The sequence below is a fragment of the Mastomys coucha genome, unplaced genomic scaffold (genome assembly GCF_008632895.1).
Source record: "Mastomys coucha isolate ucsf_1 unplaced genomic scaffold, UCSF_Mcou_1 pScaffold22, whole genome shotgun sequence".
Classification (NCBI taxonomy): Eukaryota; Metazoa; Chordata; class Mammalia; order Rodentia; family Muridae; genus Mastomys; species Mastomys coucha.
Genome location: NW_022196905.1, coordinates 149,625,312 through 149,642,134, shown reverse-complemented (window position 1 = coordinate 149,642,134; position 16,823 = coordinate 149,625,312).

Below are 16,823 nucleotides of genomic sequence, written 5' to 3'. Positions count from 1 at the left end.
TGGCTTTTTTATTTATGTGCATTTCAAATGTTATCCCCTTCCCAGGTTCTTCTCTAAAACCTCCCTATTCCCTTCTCCTTCCCTTCTGTCTCTATGAGGGTAGTACCTCATCTGCCCACCAACTACTGCCTCAGCACCCTCTGAGCATTCTCCTACTCTGGATCATAGAGCTTCCACAGGACTAAGGGGCCTCCCTCCCAGTGATGCTTGATAAGGCAATCTTCTGCTACCTATCCAGCTGGAAAGGAGGTGTGTAGCAGTGGGGGAGGGAGAACTGGGGGTAGTTACTAGAAAGTTCCAGATGCCAGGGACCAAAGAGATTCCCAGAATCCAACAGCAAGGACATTAGCCAAAATATCCAACAAAGGGGAGAGAGAACCTGTAGGGAACATATCCAGTGGATAGGCGTGACCGCTTGTTGAAGGAGGGGGCCATCCACTCAAAAATATTGATCCCATATTCCTCTTGTAAAAAGGAAAGGCTCTCCAGAGACTTCCCCTCTTAAGGATCCATCCCATCTGCAGACACCAAACCCAGACACTATTGCTGATGCCAAGAAGCTTTTACTGACAGGAGCCAGGTCTAGCTGTCTCCTGAGGGGCTCTGCCAGAGCCTGACAAGTACAGATGCGATTGTATGCAGCCAAATATCAGACTGGGTGTTGGGACCCCAATGGAGAAGTCAGGGCAAGGCCTGTAGGAGCTGAAGGGGTTGCATAAGAAGAACACCAGTACTATCCAGCCAGACCTCCCAAAACTCCCAGGGACTATCTAGACAGTTTTAAAGGTAGCTCCTTTCTTCAACATCATTCACAAACACTCGATAAAAATTTTGTAACTATTGTTTAAGTGTACAAGTTTACAGAATTCAATTCAGTTATTCAGTTTTTGTAAAGTGGTAAGAAGAAAAATTACTATTATCCTTTTTACATTTATTCAGCCTTTCTCATTCTCTCTCTCTCTCTCTCTCTCTCTCTCTCTCTCTCTCTCTCTCTCTCTCTCTGTGTGTGTGTGTGTGTGTGTGTGTGTGTGTGTATGAATACGTGCATGACACAGTGCAAATGTAACGTTTAGGTGATACCTTAAGGTCACAGTTTCTTTTCTGTGCATTCTGAAGGTTAAACTCAGGTCCTTGGGCTTGGCTTTGAACACCATCAAGGCTGAGCAATCTCACTTTTCCAAAAGCATAATTTTTGATATTTAAAACACTTTAAATTTGTTTTCTTATATTTGACAACTTCCACTATGGGATTAATCTATAAAACAGAAGACTGAAGACCAAGTGAAAAGGTTTTTGAAATAGTAGCTGGAGAGTGGAAGATAACATTTATACTATAAGTGGGACTGGAGAAATGGCTCAGTGGTTAAGAGTTTATACTGCTCAGGCAAAGTATATATATTAACATCAGGTGCTTCACAACCAACTCTCCTGAGAGACCCAACACTGTTTTGAGGAGTTGTCAATCACCTACACCCATATGGCATACAATCACACAAATGCATACACATAATTAAACAAAACTAAAATAAACCTTGAAAAGTATATCAACTTATTCACTGTGCTTGCTAGTCTTATGTCAACTTGATGTACAAAGAAATTATCTGGAAGGAGAGGGAACCTCAATTCAGGAAATACCTCCATAAGATTCAAGTGTAAGCCATTTCTTAATTAGTAATTAATGGGAGAGAGCTCAGGGATTGTAGGTGGCGCAATTCCTGAGCTGGCTGGTGGGTTTGAGTTCTATAAGAAACCAGGTTTAGCAAGTCTGTAAGCAGCATCTCTCTACAATCTCTGCATTGGCTCCTGCCTCCAGTTTTTACTGTTTGAGTTACTGCCATGATTCCCTTTCATGATAAACAGCAATATGGAAGTGTAAGATAAAAGGACTGTTTCATCCTCAACTTGCTTTTTGGTTATGGTGTTTCCTTGAAGCAATAGAACAACTAAAACACTAAGCATACAGTGTATGTCATCAACATTTATCATCTATTTTCTTTCTTATTCTCTATCAGAGATTCTGAATGCTACAAAGTCAGAGTCTACTATTTAATAATAACATAAGTAGGCATAATTAATTACTATGACAAAATTTTATAATCCTTTTGTGATGAGTATAAGATGATATACATTGAATATTAATCACTATATTTAATAAACTTTTAGGGAAATGAAGATAACTAGCAATTATGTTTTCCTTCAACACTATGACAATATAGTGTTGTTGTGTGCATTTTACAAATAAGGAAACTAAGACATTAAAGCCTCAATTATTTTTTGCAATTACAGTACTGTAGATTTATGACTTAATCCACTATTAAGTTTACATCACTCAATCATTCTTGAATCTTTGTAAAGGAATCCACTTTCCCTTAAACTTTTCCAGAGCCTTACAGAAGATGCCCTTCCATGTTACTTTAACTTCACAAAGAGTTCATCAAATAAAAACCTGAAAAAATAAGCACACATCAGATTAAAACTAAGTAGTCTGTTAAAAGATGAGTTCATTTTTAAGATTTGTTATTTTTATTTGTATGTATGTATGTAAGCTGCCTGAAATTGTGTATACCATACTCATGCCAATGAGCATAAAAGCCAAAAGGCATCAGGTCCTTGTGAGATGGATTTACAAGTGCTTGTGAGTTATCTCACATGAATACAAGACATTGAACCTGTATCTTCTGCCAGGGCAATAAACTCTTATCTCTGAGCCATCAATCCAGGCTTCAATGCTGTAATTTCTTAATAGGAAGTAAATGATTGAATAAAAGAGTCATATTTTAGCATGTTAAACCGTCTCTGTAGTTTTATCATACCAAGATAATTAGTTTGTTGTATTTATTATCTTATTTTGAATGATCAACAGATACACAAAAGGGAAATTTCCCAACCAGAAATAGATTACTTTTGTTAAAGTTTTACTTCAATTGCTGTGTTTGACATCTTAAAAAGATAACATTTATAATGATAGAATTAGGGTACTATAAAATTAGGGTACTATAAAAACAGATCATTTTCTAAGACTGAAAGATACCAAGGAAATTATAATCTAGATTGTCATTATTATAAAAGTCTTTGGTGAAGAATGCTGAGTAACTTCAAAAGAAACATAAGAGGATGTTGATTGTCCTGTGAAGATTTACATATTGAAATTAATACCCTCTTTTTGAATGTGCACTTCATGAAATGCATGACAGGCATTTAAGAATGATCAAGATGAAGCTATAGGAAGAAATAACCTTTCAGAACTTATATTCAGAGGTCTAAACACACAGCTGTGTTTTCTTTAAGAGCTTAAAAGACATTTCTGCTACACAGTACTGATAGGCACAATTTTCTCAAAGCAACTACCTTGGTAACAAACGCTAACGGTTTGCCTGATATATAAATTTTGCTTTCTTACCTATTTTTCAGAAATGTTTTGTGGATTTATAAAATGAAAATTCAGATCCATATCTGTGTGTGCCTACGTATGTATTTACATACACACATGAATGCATGTGTTCATCTGTTTCACTTTTTCTCCTATGGAATAGTGAGAAGGTAATTTTTGATTCTCTCATATATTAAATCCTGATTACAGTCTCCTTATAGCAGTTTGCCCTCCCTCCCCTTCCTCCAGTCTCTCCCCAATTGCCTCACCTCTCCCTCAGAACCCTCCCCCACCTACCTGTCAAAAGATGAGATTTTCAGGGACATCAACCAAAAATAGCATCACAAACTACAAAAAGACCAGGTACATACCATCACCTCAAGGCTGGGCAAGGCAACTCAGTAGGGAAAAAAGAAATATTCAACATCCTTAGTCATGCAAGAAGGTGATATTTTTTTCTCTATTTAGGTCTTTCACTTCTAATAGATCATGAAGGTCACTGTACTTCAAAACATACAGAGCAAGCTACACTTTTCTAAATGCCTGTCATGGTAGTAGTGGATGCATCCAGATTTAAATAATCAGTTGGAAACAATCATGTAGATAATTTTAGCCTAGTACTACTTTGATTTATTTCCACAAATGAAACTCTATGCAATTTTTCAGCAATATAAAATACAACAGAAGAAGTGTATATGAATAAAAATAATTGGTAAGTCTAAACTTGTGATATATATGTACACTAATATATACATGTATGTATATGTGCATAAATGTATACTATGTATACATTATATATACATTATTTACACATAGTATATATATACATACCGTTATATCTATGTTTATCTATATAAATAGATACATATGTGTAATTATATATACACATATATATGGTTTTTCTGTATGTTGTATGTGTGTGTGTATATATATGCACATACATATATATATTCTGTGAACTTTCTATATATAAATTGATATGTATATATACATTTATTATAAATACACTTACATGTAATATATATATTTATATATAAATAAATTTATATATATGTACACTGATATATCTAAATTCATTTTATTTAAACATGTATGTATATAGAGAGATCACAAAATATATATATGCATACTTAAAACCCACATAAATATCTATATAATTGTGTGTATATATTTATACATATAAACTGTATGTATAAATGTATATATATATATATATATATAAGTAATGTATATATAGTATATGCATATACATGGTATGTATAAATGTGTACAAACTATTCAAGAATATGTGCAAATTTTATGAAGTACATATGAAATTATTCATATGATGATTTTTCAACATGAAGGTTACACACCTGTCAATCAAGTGTGAAACTACCTTACCAACACAGATAACTCTATTTTGTTTCTATATTTATAGCTTCCTCATGAAATTTAATACAGATTTTTTCATATTATGGATAAAGTAGATTATCTTTGTGTATAAATGAAGCTTTTTTCTTTTATTAAAAGTTCTGGTTATCACTTGTTAACTTCACTTTTGCATTTTGAATTGATCCCTATAGATTTGTAAAGAAAAAAAAGGAAGAAGACAGTCTTTCTTACATAAAATGAATTGTAAGTTCTCACTTTCTTTTAAAAACTGAAGTGCTAGTATTCATTTTTAACTTTTTTTTGTTAGGATATGCATGAATACTGTGTTACCACATCATGAAAACCAAGATTTGCCTTGGATTTTGACCTAGTCTGAGTGTTTAATTTGAGGAGGGTAAGTTACTAGGGCATGTGATAGTTTTTCGTGAAATTGGACTTCCATGCCACATGCTGAGATACAGACCTTGTAGGAGCTCTGGGATTTGTCTTCACACTCTCAGTTTTGTCACCACAATGAGTGGATGAATACCAGAGTCTCAGCTAGAACATGAACTCTGATATTGCTACAGACTGAGGAGAATGCAGTACTCCACATGCATGGGAAGATACATGGATAAGAAAGAAATCCTAGCACTACATATCTGATTGTTTTCCTTACTGTATTAAACAGCTTAGCTGACCCAAGTATAGATAGTCCACTAACCAATTTTGATGCTATTTATATGTCCTTGCAATTAAAATTTTTAGATAATTTCAATTGTAAACTATATCCGAAAAAACTTCTGAGTTTTTATGTTGTCAACAAAATGTCTGACCTCTGGTAGAGTGAATAAAAATTAGATATGTAGAATTTATTTTATTGTAATGCAATGAAATATTCAATTGTTCAATACTGAATTCTGCATATTTTACTATTTAAGAAATTTAGTGAAATAATTCATTCACTGTAGCAAATGAAATACTCATAACTCAGTTTAATATGATAATATTTCTAATAAAAATAAAAACTTTAAGACTTTGCTGTATAGTTCCTAGAACATCAAGACAAAGAAAAATTAGAAAATTGAATTGTAGCTTCCTATCTGCATCTCAACCTGCAGTAGTGTTGAATCGGTACCACCTCCCCACCCCACCCCTCTACCACCTCACAGCCCTGCTTGTCTCCCAGAAAGACTATTCTCTCCAGGGAAACAGGTGAGATCCATGATCATCCCCCATGCTGACTGAGACCCTCAACAGAGACCATCAAACATGGGCTCTGTCCCACTATGTCCAATCTCCCTTCTGGTCCCCCCTTTGACCTTGACTCCACGCTAAAATCAGGGACAAGACAAGGCTGTCCACTCTCCCCATATCTCTTCAATATAGTACATGAAGTTCTAACTAGAGCAATAAAACAACAAAAGGAGATCAAGAGGATACAAGTTGGAAAGGAAGAATCAAGGTATCACTATATAAGAATGGTATGGTAATGTACATAACTGATCCCAAAAATTCTACCAAAGAACACCTATAGGTGATAAATAACTTCAGCAATATGGCTGGATATAAAATTAACTCAATTAAATCAATATCCTTCCTTTATACAAATGATCAATAGGCAGATAATGAAATTAGGGAGATAACATCCTTTTCAATAGCCACAAATAATATAAAATATCTTGTTGTAACTCCAACCAAGCAAATGAAAGATCTGTATATGAAGAATTTCAAGTACCCTGAAAAAAGAAATCAAGTAAGACCTCAGGAAATGGGAAGATCTCCCATGCTAATGGATTGGGAGGATTAACATAATAAAAATATCCATCTTACCAAATGCAATGTACATATTCAATACAATTCTCTTCTAACTTCCAACACAATTTTTAACAGACATTAAAAGAGCAATTTTTTATTTCATATGTATAAAGCAAAAACAACAGGATAGCTAAAACAAAAGAAGAACTTCTGGAGGAGTCATCATCCCTAACTTAAAGTTGTACTACAGAGCAACAGCAACAATGACAATACCTGCATGATATTGGTAGAGAAACAGATAGGTTGATCAATTGAATGAAATAGAAGACCCAGAAATAAAACCATACAACTATGAACAATTGATTTTTGATAAAGAAGTCAAAAACATACAATGGAATAAAGAATCTTCAACAAATGGTGGTGGTCTAACTGTCAGTATACATGTAGAAGAATGCAAATTGACCCATATTCATCACCTTGAAAAAAACTAAGGTCCAACTGGATCAGAGACCACAACATAACACTGGAAATGCTGAATCTAACAGAAGAGAAAGTGAGAAATAGCCTTGAACACTTTGATATAGGAGAAAATTTCCTGAACAGACCACCAATGGCTCAGGCTCTAGGATCAACAATTGATAAATGGGACCTCATGAAACTGAAAGACTTCTGTAAGGCAAAGGACACTGTCAATAGAACAAAATGACAGCCTACGAATTGGGAAAAGATCTTCTATAATTGTAGTTCTGATAGAGGGCTAATATCTAAATTGTATAAAGAACTCAAGTAGTTAGACTACAGCAAACTGAGTATCCTAATTAAAAAATGAGGTACAGAGCTAAACAGAGAATTCTCAACAGAGGAATCTTGCATGGCCAAGAAGCTCTTAAAGAAATCTTCAACATCCTGAGTCATCAGAGAAATGAAAATCAAAATGATCCTGAGAGTCTACCTTACACCAATCAGAATGGGTAATATCAAAAACTCAAGTGACAGTACATGTTGGCAAGGATGTGGAGCAAGGGGAAGACTCTTCCATTGCTGGTGGGCAAACTGGACAACCACTTTGGAATTCAATCTGGCAGTTCCTCAGAAAATTGGAAATAGTTCTATATGAAGACATGTGCTCCACTATGTTCATAGCAGCCTGTTTGTAAAAGCCAGAAACTGGAAGCAACCTAGATGTCCTTCAACTGAAGAATGGATAAAGAAAATGCGGTCCATTTACACGATGGAATACTATTTAGCTATTAAAAACAAGGATTTCATTAATTTTGCAAGCAAATGACTGAAGCTAGAAAAGAACATTCTGAGTGAGGTAACCCAGAGCCAAAGGATGTACAGGGTATGTACTCACTGATAAGTAGATATTGGACAAAAATTACAGAATACCCATGATGTTACCCACAAACACTAAGAATTTAAATAAAAAGGTAGGTCCAAGTAACTATGATTCAAACCCACTTAGAAAGGGGAACAAAATCGTGAGAAGGAAGGACTTGAGTGGGAGATGTGAGTGCAAGGGGACAGGGAGGAAAAAATAGGAGCAGAAGCAGGTACGGGGAGAGAAATAGAAAGGACCAGAAAGTTAGGGAGAATGAATGGAAATATGCAGCTGCCAGGAATAGGAGGTGGAGATGGGGGTAGAGGTGGGGGGAATCTCACCTTCTCAGACATCTGTATGGGGTAAGCTCCCAGGACTCAATGCAGGTGACTTTAGCTAAAATGCCCAACAGTGGTGATATGGAACCTAAAAAGACTGCTTCCAGTAGTCAGACATTACCCTGAGTGGGGAAATGTGGACAGTAACCCACCTACAAAACCTTCGATCCAAAATTGTTTCTGTCTAAAAGAAATGCAGGGACAAAAATGAAGCAGAGAATGAAGGAATAACTGACAAGTGACTGGCCCAACTTGGGATCCTCCCCATGGACAAGCACCAATCCCTGATGTTATTACTGATACTATGTTGTGCTTGCAGACAGGATCCCAGTAAGGGTTTTCTTTGAGAGGTTCTACCCAGTAGCTGACTGGAACAGATGGAGATAACCACAGCCAAGCATTAGAAGGAGGTCAAGACTCCTATTGATGAGTTAGGAGAAGGATTGAAGGAACTGAAGATGACAACTCCACGGGAAGACCAACATTGACAACTGACCTGGACCCCTGGGAGCTCCCAAAGATTAAGCCACCAATCAAAGAGCAAACAGGGTCTGGTACAAGCACCCCTGCACATGTGTACCAGAAGGCTGCTTTGTCTGGCCTAAGTGGGAAATGAGCCTAATCCTGCAGACTTGATACAATAGGGTGAGTAAATACCTAGGGACACACTTTCAGAGACAAAATGGATGGGGAGGGGGAAAGAACTCTGCTATGGGGACAAGGGAACTGGACAGCATCTGGGATTCAAATAAATAGACAATTAATTAGTAAATAAATGGAGAAAAATGATAAGTGAGTTGGAGATTGTAGGAGTTGGAAGTATTAGATTACACTAATGAGCAGTGTTTTCCAGACAAACACATATGCACATATGAACTCACTGTAATTGTGGCAGCATGCATGAGACTTACAAAAGTTCCATCCACACAAAATCCCAGACTTGCTTAGGCAAACTCCATGAGGGAAGGAGAATCTCAGTATTGAGTATGAAGGGATGAAAGGATAGAGGGGATGGTTGTAGAAGGAGTTAGTGGTATAGGTGTATATGTAAAAAATACATTGTATGAAATTATCAAAAAATTAATAAAATCAATAAGAATACCTACACTGAGCTTAAGTTGATATAAACCGTTGCCTCAAAAACATAGCAAAATGCAATCCCAGACCAATCATCATGTAAAGTAGGAATGAAATTGTCTCAAAGGAGCAGAATCCAGCTTCAAAATAATACTTCTGGGTACAGATTACTATAGCCTAAAAGTATGAGTTTAGAATAATTTGTTCACATAACAGTAAGTGAATCTCAAAGATAACCCATGAATACAACATGGATACAACAGGTTGTATAAAAATGCAACATGCATTTTTTATGAAAAACTTAATAGAAAGAATGAATAATTTCTATTATGATAGATAAAATAAATTTCTCTTCATTGCATAAAATGAAGTTTCATTTCATAACAATCTTTTAATGTGATGGGAACATATAGGACCTTATAGTTGGACTCATAACAAGAGGTACCTTCCCTTTCTCCTCCCCACCCCTCCCCCTTGCTTTTACTGCTCTACTTTCACTTGATCTGTCTTACCTTCTTCATGTCCAGGCTCTTGCTCTTGATCCCTATTAATCTCTATGTGTAGAGGTTTGTGTGCAGGGGCATGTATGCATGTATAGCAGAATGTGTATTGTGTGTATTTGTGTGTGTGTGTGTGTGTGTGTGTGTGTGTGTGTGTGTGTGAATAAACTGATACTTTCATTTCAAGTCCTGCTAGGAAGTACTTATCAGGTCCTTCTCCCTTCCTGCCTCTCTTCTAAACTACGATCTATAGGAAAATCTTATTTCACCTGCATATTTCTATAACAGGAGAAATATATATCTACTGTAAATCTGAGAATCAAGTATTTGCCATGTATGGCAAGAAAGGAAAGTAGTCATGATGAATTCTTGCTGAGGCTCATCATGCAGAATTACCTGGATCAATGCTCACAACCCTTCATATTCCCAGAGTATGTTGTACTTAAAATTGTACCTCAAGCTCCCTATCATATTTTGGAAGATACTCTACTTGAGTCTTGGGTGAAATTAATAAATTTATGGCATATTTATTTTAAAAAGTTCTGAATCAAAACATCATCATTTGTTATACCAGTAGTAAATTTTGAAAGCTCTAGTAGATGCTGAAAAAAAAAAGAAGAGAAATAGCAGACATAAGAGATACAATTGTCAGTAGGAACAGCAACAAAATATAGTCATTTGTTAGTGCATTAATAATTAATGACTTGAAGATACCAGAATTTTCATTCATTTTTAGGAAATAGATGGGAAGATGACAGCAACGGGAGGGAACTATGTACCTGGATGAGAAAGACTATGGAGCAAAGAGTGGTTATGAAGACCAGTGAGTTCAGCATCCTGGCTTGGGAGCTTGCTTACAGTACTTTGACCATGGATTTTGAATGCATTTCATGTCACATATGCTGAATGTGGTATGGGCATTTTCAGCAAATGATGCTTTCTGAAATCTTTAAATTCCTAAAGCTCTTTCATGTGTTCCCCATTAATACCTACAGTAAACCCTAAAAAAATGATTATTACCGAGCATTTCCTTTAGGGCATGAGGTTACAAAGAAGAATGATTCCTTATTTGTGTTTAGCATGCATTGAGATGAGGTTGAACCCTAAATATTTAACGTGAGAACAATTCAGTCTGCTTTATACTATGAAATATTCCAAACAGAGGCTGCTTTGGCTTCCATTACCAGGATGTCTCATGCATCTTAGGAACTGCTAAGACTGGAGGACCTAAATGAGTTCATCACTTACTGATAACCACTAATGTTAAAGTTAAAATGGATTCTCATAAGGGAGAGGCATATGAATGATTGAAACTCTCAGAGAAACACTGCCCAAAGGGAGACTCCACAGGCTTACTAAATGAATGACTTGCCTGGAATTTGAATGTGGTAAGCTGATATATTTTCTTCTTTTATTAAAAGAAGAAAAAGATAAGACATGCATTCAAATCATGATAAAGGGGAATCAATTTGAACACCAATTTTAAGAGTTTAGTTTTTTTAGAGCCATTTAATTTGTTTTATTTGAGATTATAATTTGAATACATTTCTTCCTTCCCTTTCCTCCATCCAAACACCCACATATCTCTCCCTGCTCTCCTTCAAACTCAAGAGCACTTTTTAGTACTGTTAGAGCATGCATAGAAATACATGTTTATATTCCTGAATCTAAACTGTGCAGTATGTATAATGCTACATATATTTTGGGAAAGTTACCAGTATTCCTCACAAAGTAAAGTTCACACATACCTAGCTCAGTAAACAGTGAAATTTAGAGAATAAATTATAGAAACCTGCCCTTTACTACTTTGTTGTGCATATAGCTTTTCATAAAATAGTATATCACTTTGAAACAGATACTGGTGATAGAATGTCATTCTGAGACAATGTAAACTTTCATGTTTGGGAGCTGGAGTGATGTCTCATCAGTTACAGCCTTTGAATCCCATTCTGACCACCTGAGTGAGGTACCTAGAACCCACATGATTGAAGGAGATAACCACCCTCACAAGTCGTCAAGGAATGTACAAATGCTTACAATGAATAAGTCAGTGTAAAATCACTTCATTTCTCTGCTTGAGTATTTATCTAAGGTCATCCATAAGAAATTAATGTGTACATTCCTCAAATGCAGCCTACAAACCACTTATCATGGAAGCTGTAACTCTTTCATCTAAAGTTCTCCTTTTGATTATTTAACTCCCCTGAAGGAACTATTTGCTTGTCTTTGGTTTTGATTTACTTCCAGGGGTACTTTGTGCTTTTGTGAAGGCACCTACTTCATGTCTATGTTTTCTAATGAGGTGAACTCAGCTCTTTTTATGCTTTTAAAGCTGATTTTCTCTTATTTTGGAAAATTCATTCAACGTTGGAGATTTCTACTTGTGATTCTTTATAGTTCTTTCATTTTCTTAACCTATTAATTAATTAATTAATTAATTTATTTACTTATTCCTCTAAGCTTAGGACACAATCCCTGAGACCATTTTAGCTTTGTCCACATAAGATTCATTTCATAGCATTTTAGAATGCAGGAAAGGTCTTTTTTCTAAGCTCATGGCTCTAACAGTCTCCTCTGTTTTTTCAGTCACGTTTTTAAAGACGTAGATTCTTTCCATCAAAAATCAGCAGTAGTTTCATTTTTAAATTTGAATGTCTGTTTTCCTTGGCTTATTCTTTCTGTTCTGATAAATTTAGATTATCTTTCAAGTGTGTGCCCCTTATTAGAGCATTGTGCTGCAGTCAGGCACTTTGGGGGTTCAGATGCCTCCTGCCACTCAATCCTTAACCAGGATTCTTTCTTGTTATCTTCTTTAATTCAGCATGGATCAAAAACAGCTTGGAACAGCTTTTCTCCAGTGGGCCTCCCTCAAGTTGCCGTGGCCACATTGGTGTGTTCTCATTTCTCTTAGAAAATCTTCTTTGCCCTCTTCCTCTCTCCCCTTCCCCTCCCCCTCCCCCCTCTCTCCCTCCCTCCCTCCCTTCCTCCTCCTCCTCCTCCTCTTCCTTCTTCCTCTCTCTCTCTCTCCTCTCTCTCTCTCTCTCTCTCTCTCTCTCTCTCTCTCTCTCTCTCTCTCTCTTTCTTTCCTCCTGAAGAGATGTGGCTCTGATGAGAATATCTCCCCTGACATTTAATCAATGGTAACAGGAAGTAGGACATTTAATCACAAAGGCTAGACTTTCATGAAAATATTTGTGTCATTAATGCAACCATGAGCCAGTTATCCTGATAATTGCTTTTTCTTAAGAGTGAATTCTCTCACCCATAGATTCTTTGGTCCCCAGCTTCTTAGTGTCTTTATGGGTCCCATGCCACATGATGTTCCATGGTATAAGCCAGAAAACATCCCAGTAGAATGCAGGTGTCATGCCCTTGGTCTTCTAAGCCCTCCTGAATGGTATTGAAATATGCATCTATTGTTTGCAATTTACCCTGTTTGTGGTACTCTATTATAGTACTGGAAACACAGCTGTCTTGTTCTTATATTCTGTGCTTTAATGTTTTTAATTTATTTATTATTATTTAATGATATATTCCTTAATCTTATATACTATTTAAGACAGATAACATTTCACACTAAAAATTGTACAGTAGTCTACATACATATACACACACACAGAGGCATGCATATATGCACAAGAAACTGTTTGAAAATATACTTTGTATTTCACAAAATATTATCATTTTCATTTTACAACTTCCATTCTCAATCCTTACAGTGAAGTTTTATTCATTTTAACTTAACATCAAATGGTGTTCATTTTTTAATGTAGTATAAATATTTCAGATCACCTTTTCTATTCCAGTTAGATTAAAAATTGAGAGTGTCTCAAGAAATCTGATAAATATAAATTAGGTGTCCTTTTATGGATTTCACATACCTGATAGCAAATATTTTTCTAGAATTTTTTAAAATATTTAGCCTGAGATGAATAAGGAAACTTACAATTTCAAAAGATTATTTCTGCATAAGAAACACAAGCACCTCACACAGGTGTTACCAAACTGTTTTTCACCTGAATAATTATGTGTTTTTGCTTGAGAACAGTAATTACTTGAAGCAAGTGGGATTGGATGTCTCAAAGTATAGGGCAGTTAATGCTACACTTCAGCAATGCAACTTGGATATCTCAATCAAGACCTTAAAATTGTTTCTTTTAAAAAAATTGAAACTTCTCCAGATGTTTATATCTAATTAAATTGGAAACAGTGTGTGCTTTAGAAATAAAAAAAAAAAAGAAACATTCCCATGACACCAGCAATAGGAACACAGAAAAGGTGGCATAAATCTCACAAAAGTTACAGTGGAGTCTCAGCTCCATTTATTTGAGACTTAATAAGATGAATGAGATACTTAACTTTCTGGAACCATGCATTATCCCTCTGAAAACTGTAAAAGATTAAACCTGAACTTCCCTAAAACACCACTCAATAAATCTGTTTTCAGCCCAGTAGAATATATAATAGAGTTTGTTACACTTTTTATCAGCACTGATAATGGAAGGGTTAAGTCTTCAAAACAGTCATTTATTAATTTTAATTAAATTCATTTATATTTATCTTCCCACAAATATTTAGATATCTTCTCACTTAGATTTAATCTGATAACAGGAGTTTACCTTATCTCTAGAAACTTTTATGAAACTGGAAACACTAGGGTATATTATAAGACAGCATGATTAATAAACTGCTTTTATAAAACTTGGATGAGGTACAAATACAGGTAATTAAAATTTTAAATTAGTAGGAAGTCTAATATTTTCCCTTCAGTATTTTAACTTGACCAGTCCATTTCTTCTTTTTAAATTATTGTGGACTGAATTTAACAATAAGTTTATAATGAAAGGTGGTCCACAGAGGAAGTGCTTGGACAGTGACCTCACTGACTGATTTTGTGATGTGAAGTAAGTATTCAAGGGCCAAGAAACCTTTTCTATTTAGCTAAATGTGCCATTGAAAGGAAGCAGAGGTCAAGTTTATTATGTTAACATACCTAGAAACAGGAGACACTACAGGGTGCCAAAAACATCTAGAAGATATGGACTGTAAAATGGACAGAAAGGACTCTAGATTCAGGGGAAGGAAGCCTATGACATCAAGCAAGGTATGGTCTTAGACAACTGACTAGGGTGATGCAGGAAGGAAGAACTGGCAGATATATACACAGGAAAGATGGGATCAGATACGGTGTAGGAAACATTTTCTACCCAAACCATAATATTCTGAGACATTTGTTTAACATTCAAGAAGTTGTCTATTCCCAAAACATGGTTATCATACATCTTTACTCTTCTATAATTCTCCAAGAACTTAAAAAGTGTGTTTGCATGCTGATAAAGTTACTAATATACTTATCAAACTATACAGTAAAATGAGAAAAAGGTCATGTTAGAAGAGTCTGGAAAGGAGCTTATGATGGTTACTAAGCTTGGGAAAAGGGCAGGCTGTTCTTAACATAGAATTTCCAAGACAAACAATAGCTTATGAGTATTCTAGTAACATTTTTCTTTATAGCTAGGAAGAAGTCAATAATATCTGTTATTTACATTATTACTATACAATATCTCAGAATCTAACCAACTAAATAACCATCCCAGAGGTTTATGTAATTCATTCTTGCTGTCAAAGTTAAATAAGTGTTCATTACTTCATAGTTCATGACTATACCTTTAAAGTAGGCAACTCAAAATGAAATATAATATTAGAAAAGTTGGGTCAATTAGGAACTGATTCCATAAAAATGTTAGATTACCCAAAATTGCTAACATACTAACAGCAGAAGTCATTTTACAGCACTTTTGATTTTTATTTAAAGCAGCAAATGAAATATTTTTGAATTGATAAAATAATGACTGATATTTGTAAGTTCAAAATAAACCACTAGTGGAAAACAATAGTGAAAGCAAAAAGCAACGAAGAGACATATAGCTTGACTATCAGATCAGTTATTTTAATAATATAATAATAGGTATTTAGTAAGTTATTACTAACTTTTACATAAAGTTAAGTATACATATAAGAATACACACACGTTATGAGGAGAAATGAATTTGCTCTGAGTGTAGGAATGAAGGAAGGGACTGTACATTGTATCTTTTTTTGGAGCACTTATATGAAAATGTATTTCCAGTTCATATGAAGAAAAGGATAAAGAGATTACCATTTCTAGTATATTAAATGTTTAATTTCAATGACCAGATCCATTTACCAAGGACAAGCTCAGAGGTTCTTCCAACTAGGTTTGTCCTATCCCTCAACTCTGCCATTTTAGCCTCCTAGGTGCTGATTAAGTGTCTGGTCCTTGCACCTGTCATTTTCAAACATTAAATGATGTCTAGATGAATTATGACTATCCACATCAAGCTTTTCCCTTGCCTCAGCTAATCCAAGGCTTCCAACATAGACTTTCTCATGCATAAGTTTATTCACATGTGTGTGTGTGTTTGTGTGTGTGTGTGTGTTTTCACATCAGGATTTAAACCTAAGGCTCATGTAAGTCTTACTCAAATGTTGAGCTACTGAGTCACATCCCATCTCTCAGCACTCCCCCAATACAATCACATTTGAAATTAACACTGCAAATGAATTCTTTCTTCATAAGCATCTTGTATATTGGTTTTCTGCCAACCTTACATTTTTCTATTTCCTACATACACATCCACATCTACACAACTGTAATGAACATTCTGTTTTGTCCAATTCCCTGTCATTTCACTTCTCTAGAAAGTCCTCCCAGAGCCAAACAGCTGATCCAGACTATAACTGACCAGACACTTCTATTATTAGTGTCTGTAGCTCCTACAGTTGGTAAGTACATTTCCTTTCTTGTCCCTGAAAAATTGTACTCTGAGCATCTTAGACTACAAAATTATCTCCTTGGCTATTTGTTCAATTTGTACAGTATCATGGCATAAAATAGAAACTGAAAAATTGAAGAGGACAAAAATCATTTATAAATACACAGAGCACAGAAACAGGTAAATTTCTGATTCAATAACACTTCATTTATAGTAAAACATGAAAAGCTCAGGTGATAGCAGATGCTGGAGAGGTTGTGGAGAAAGAGGAACATTACTTCATTTCTGGTGGGATTGCAAACTGGT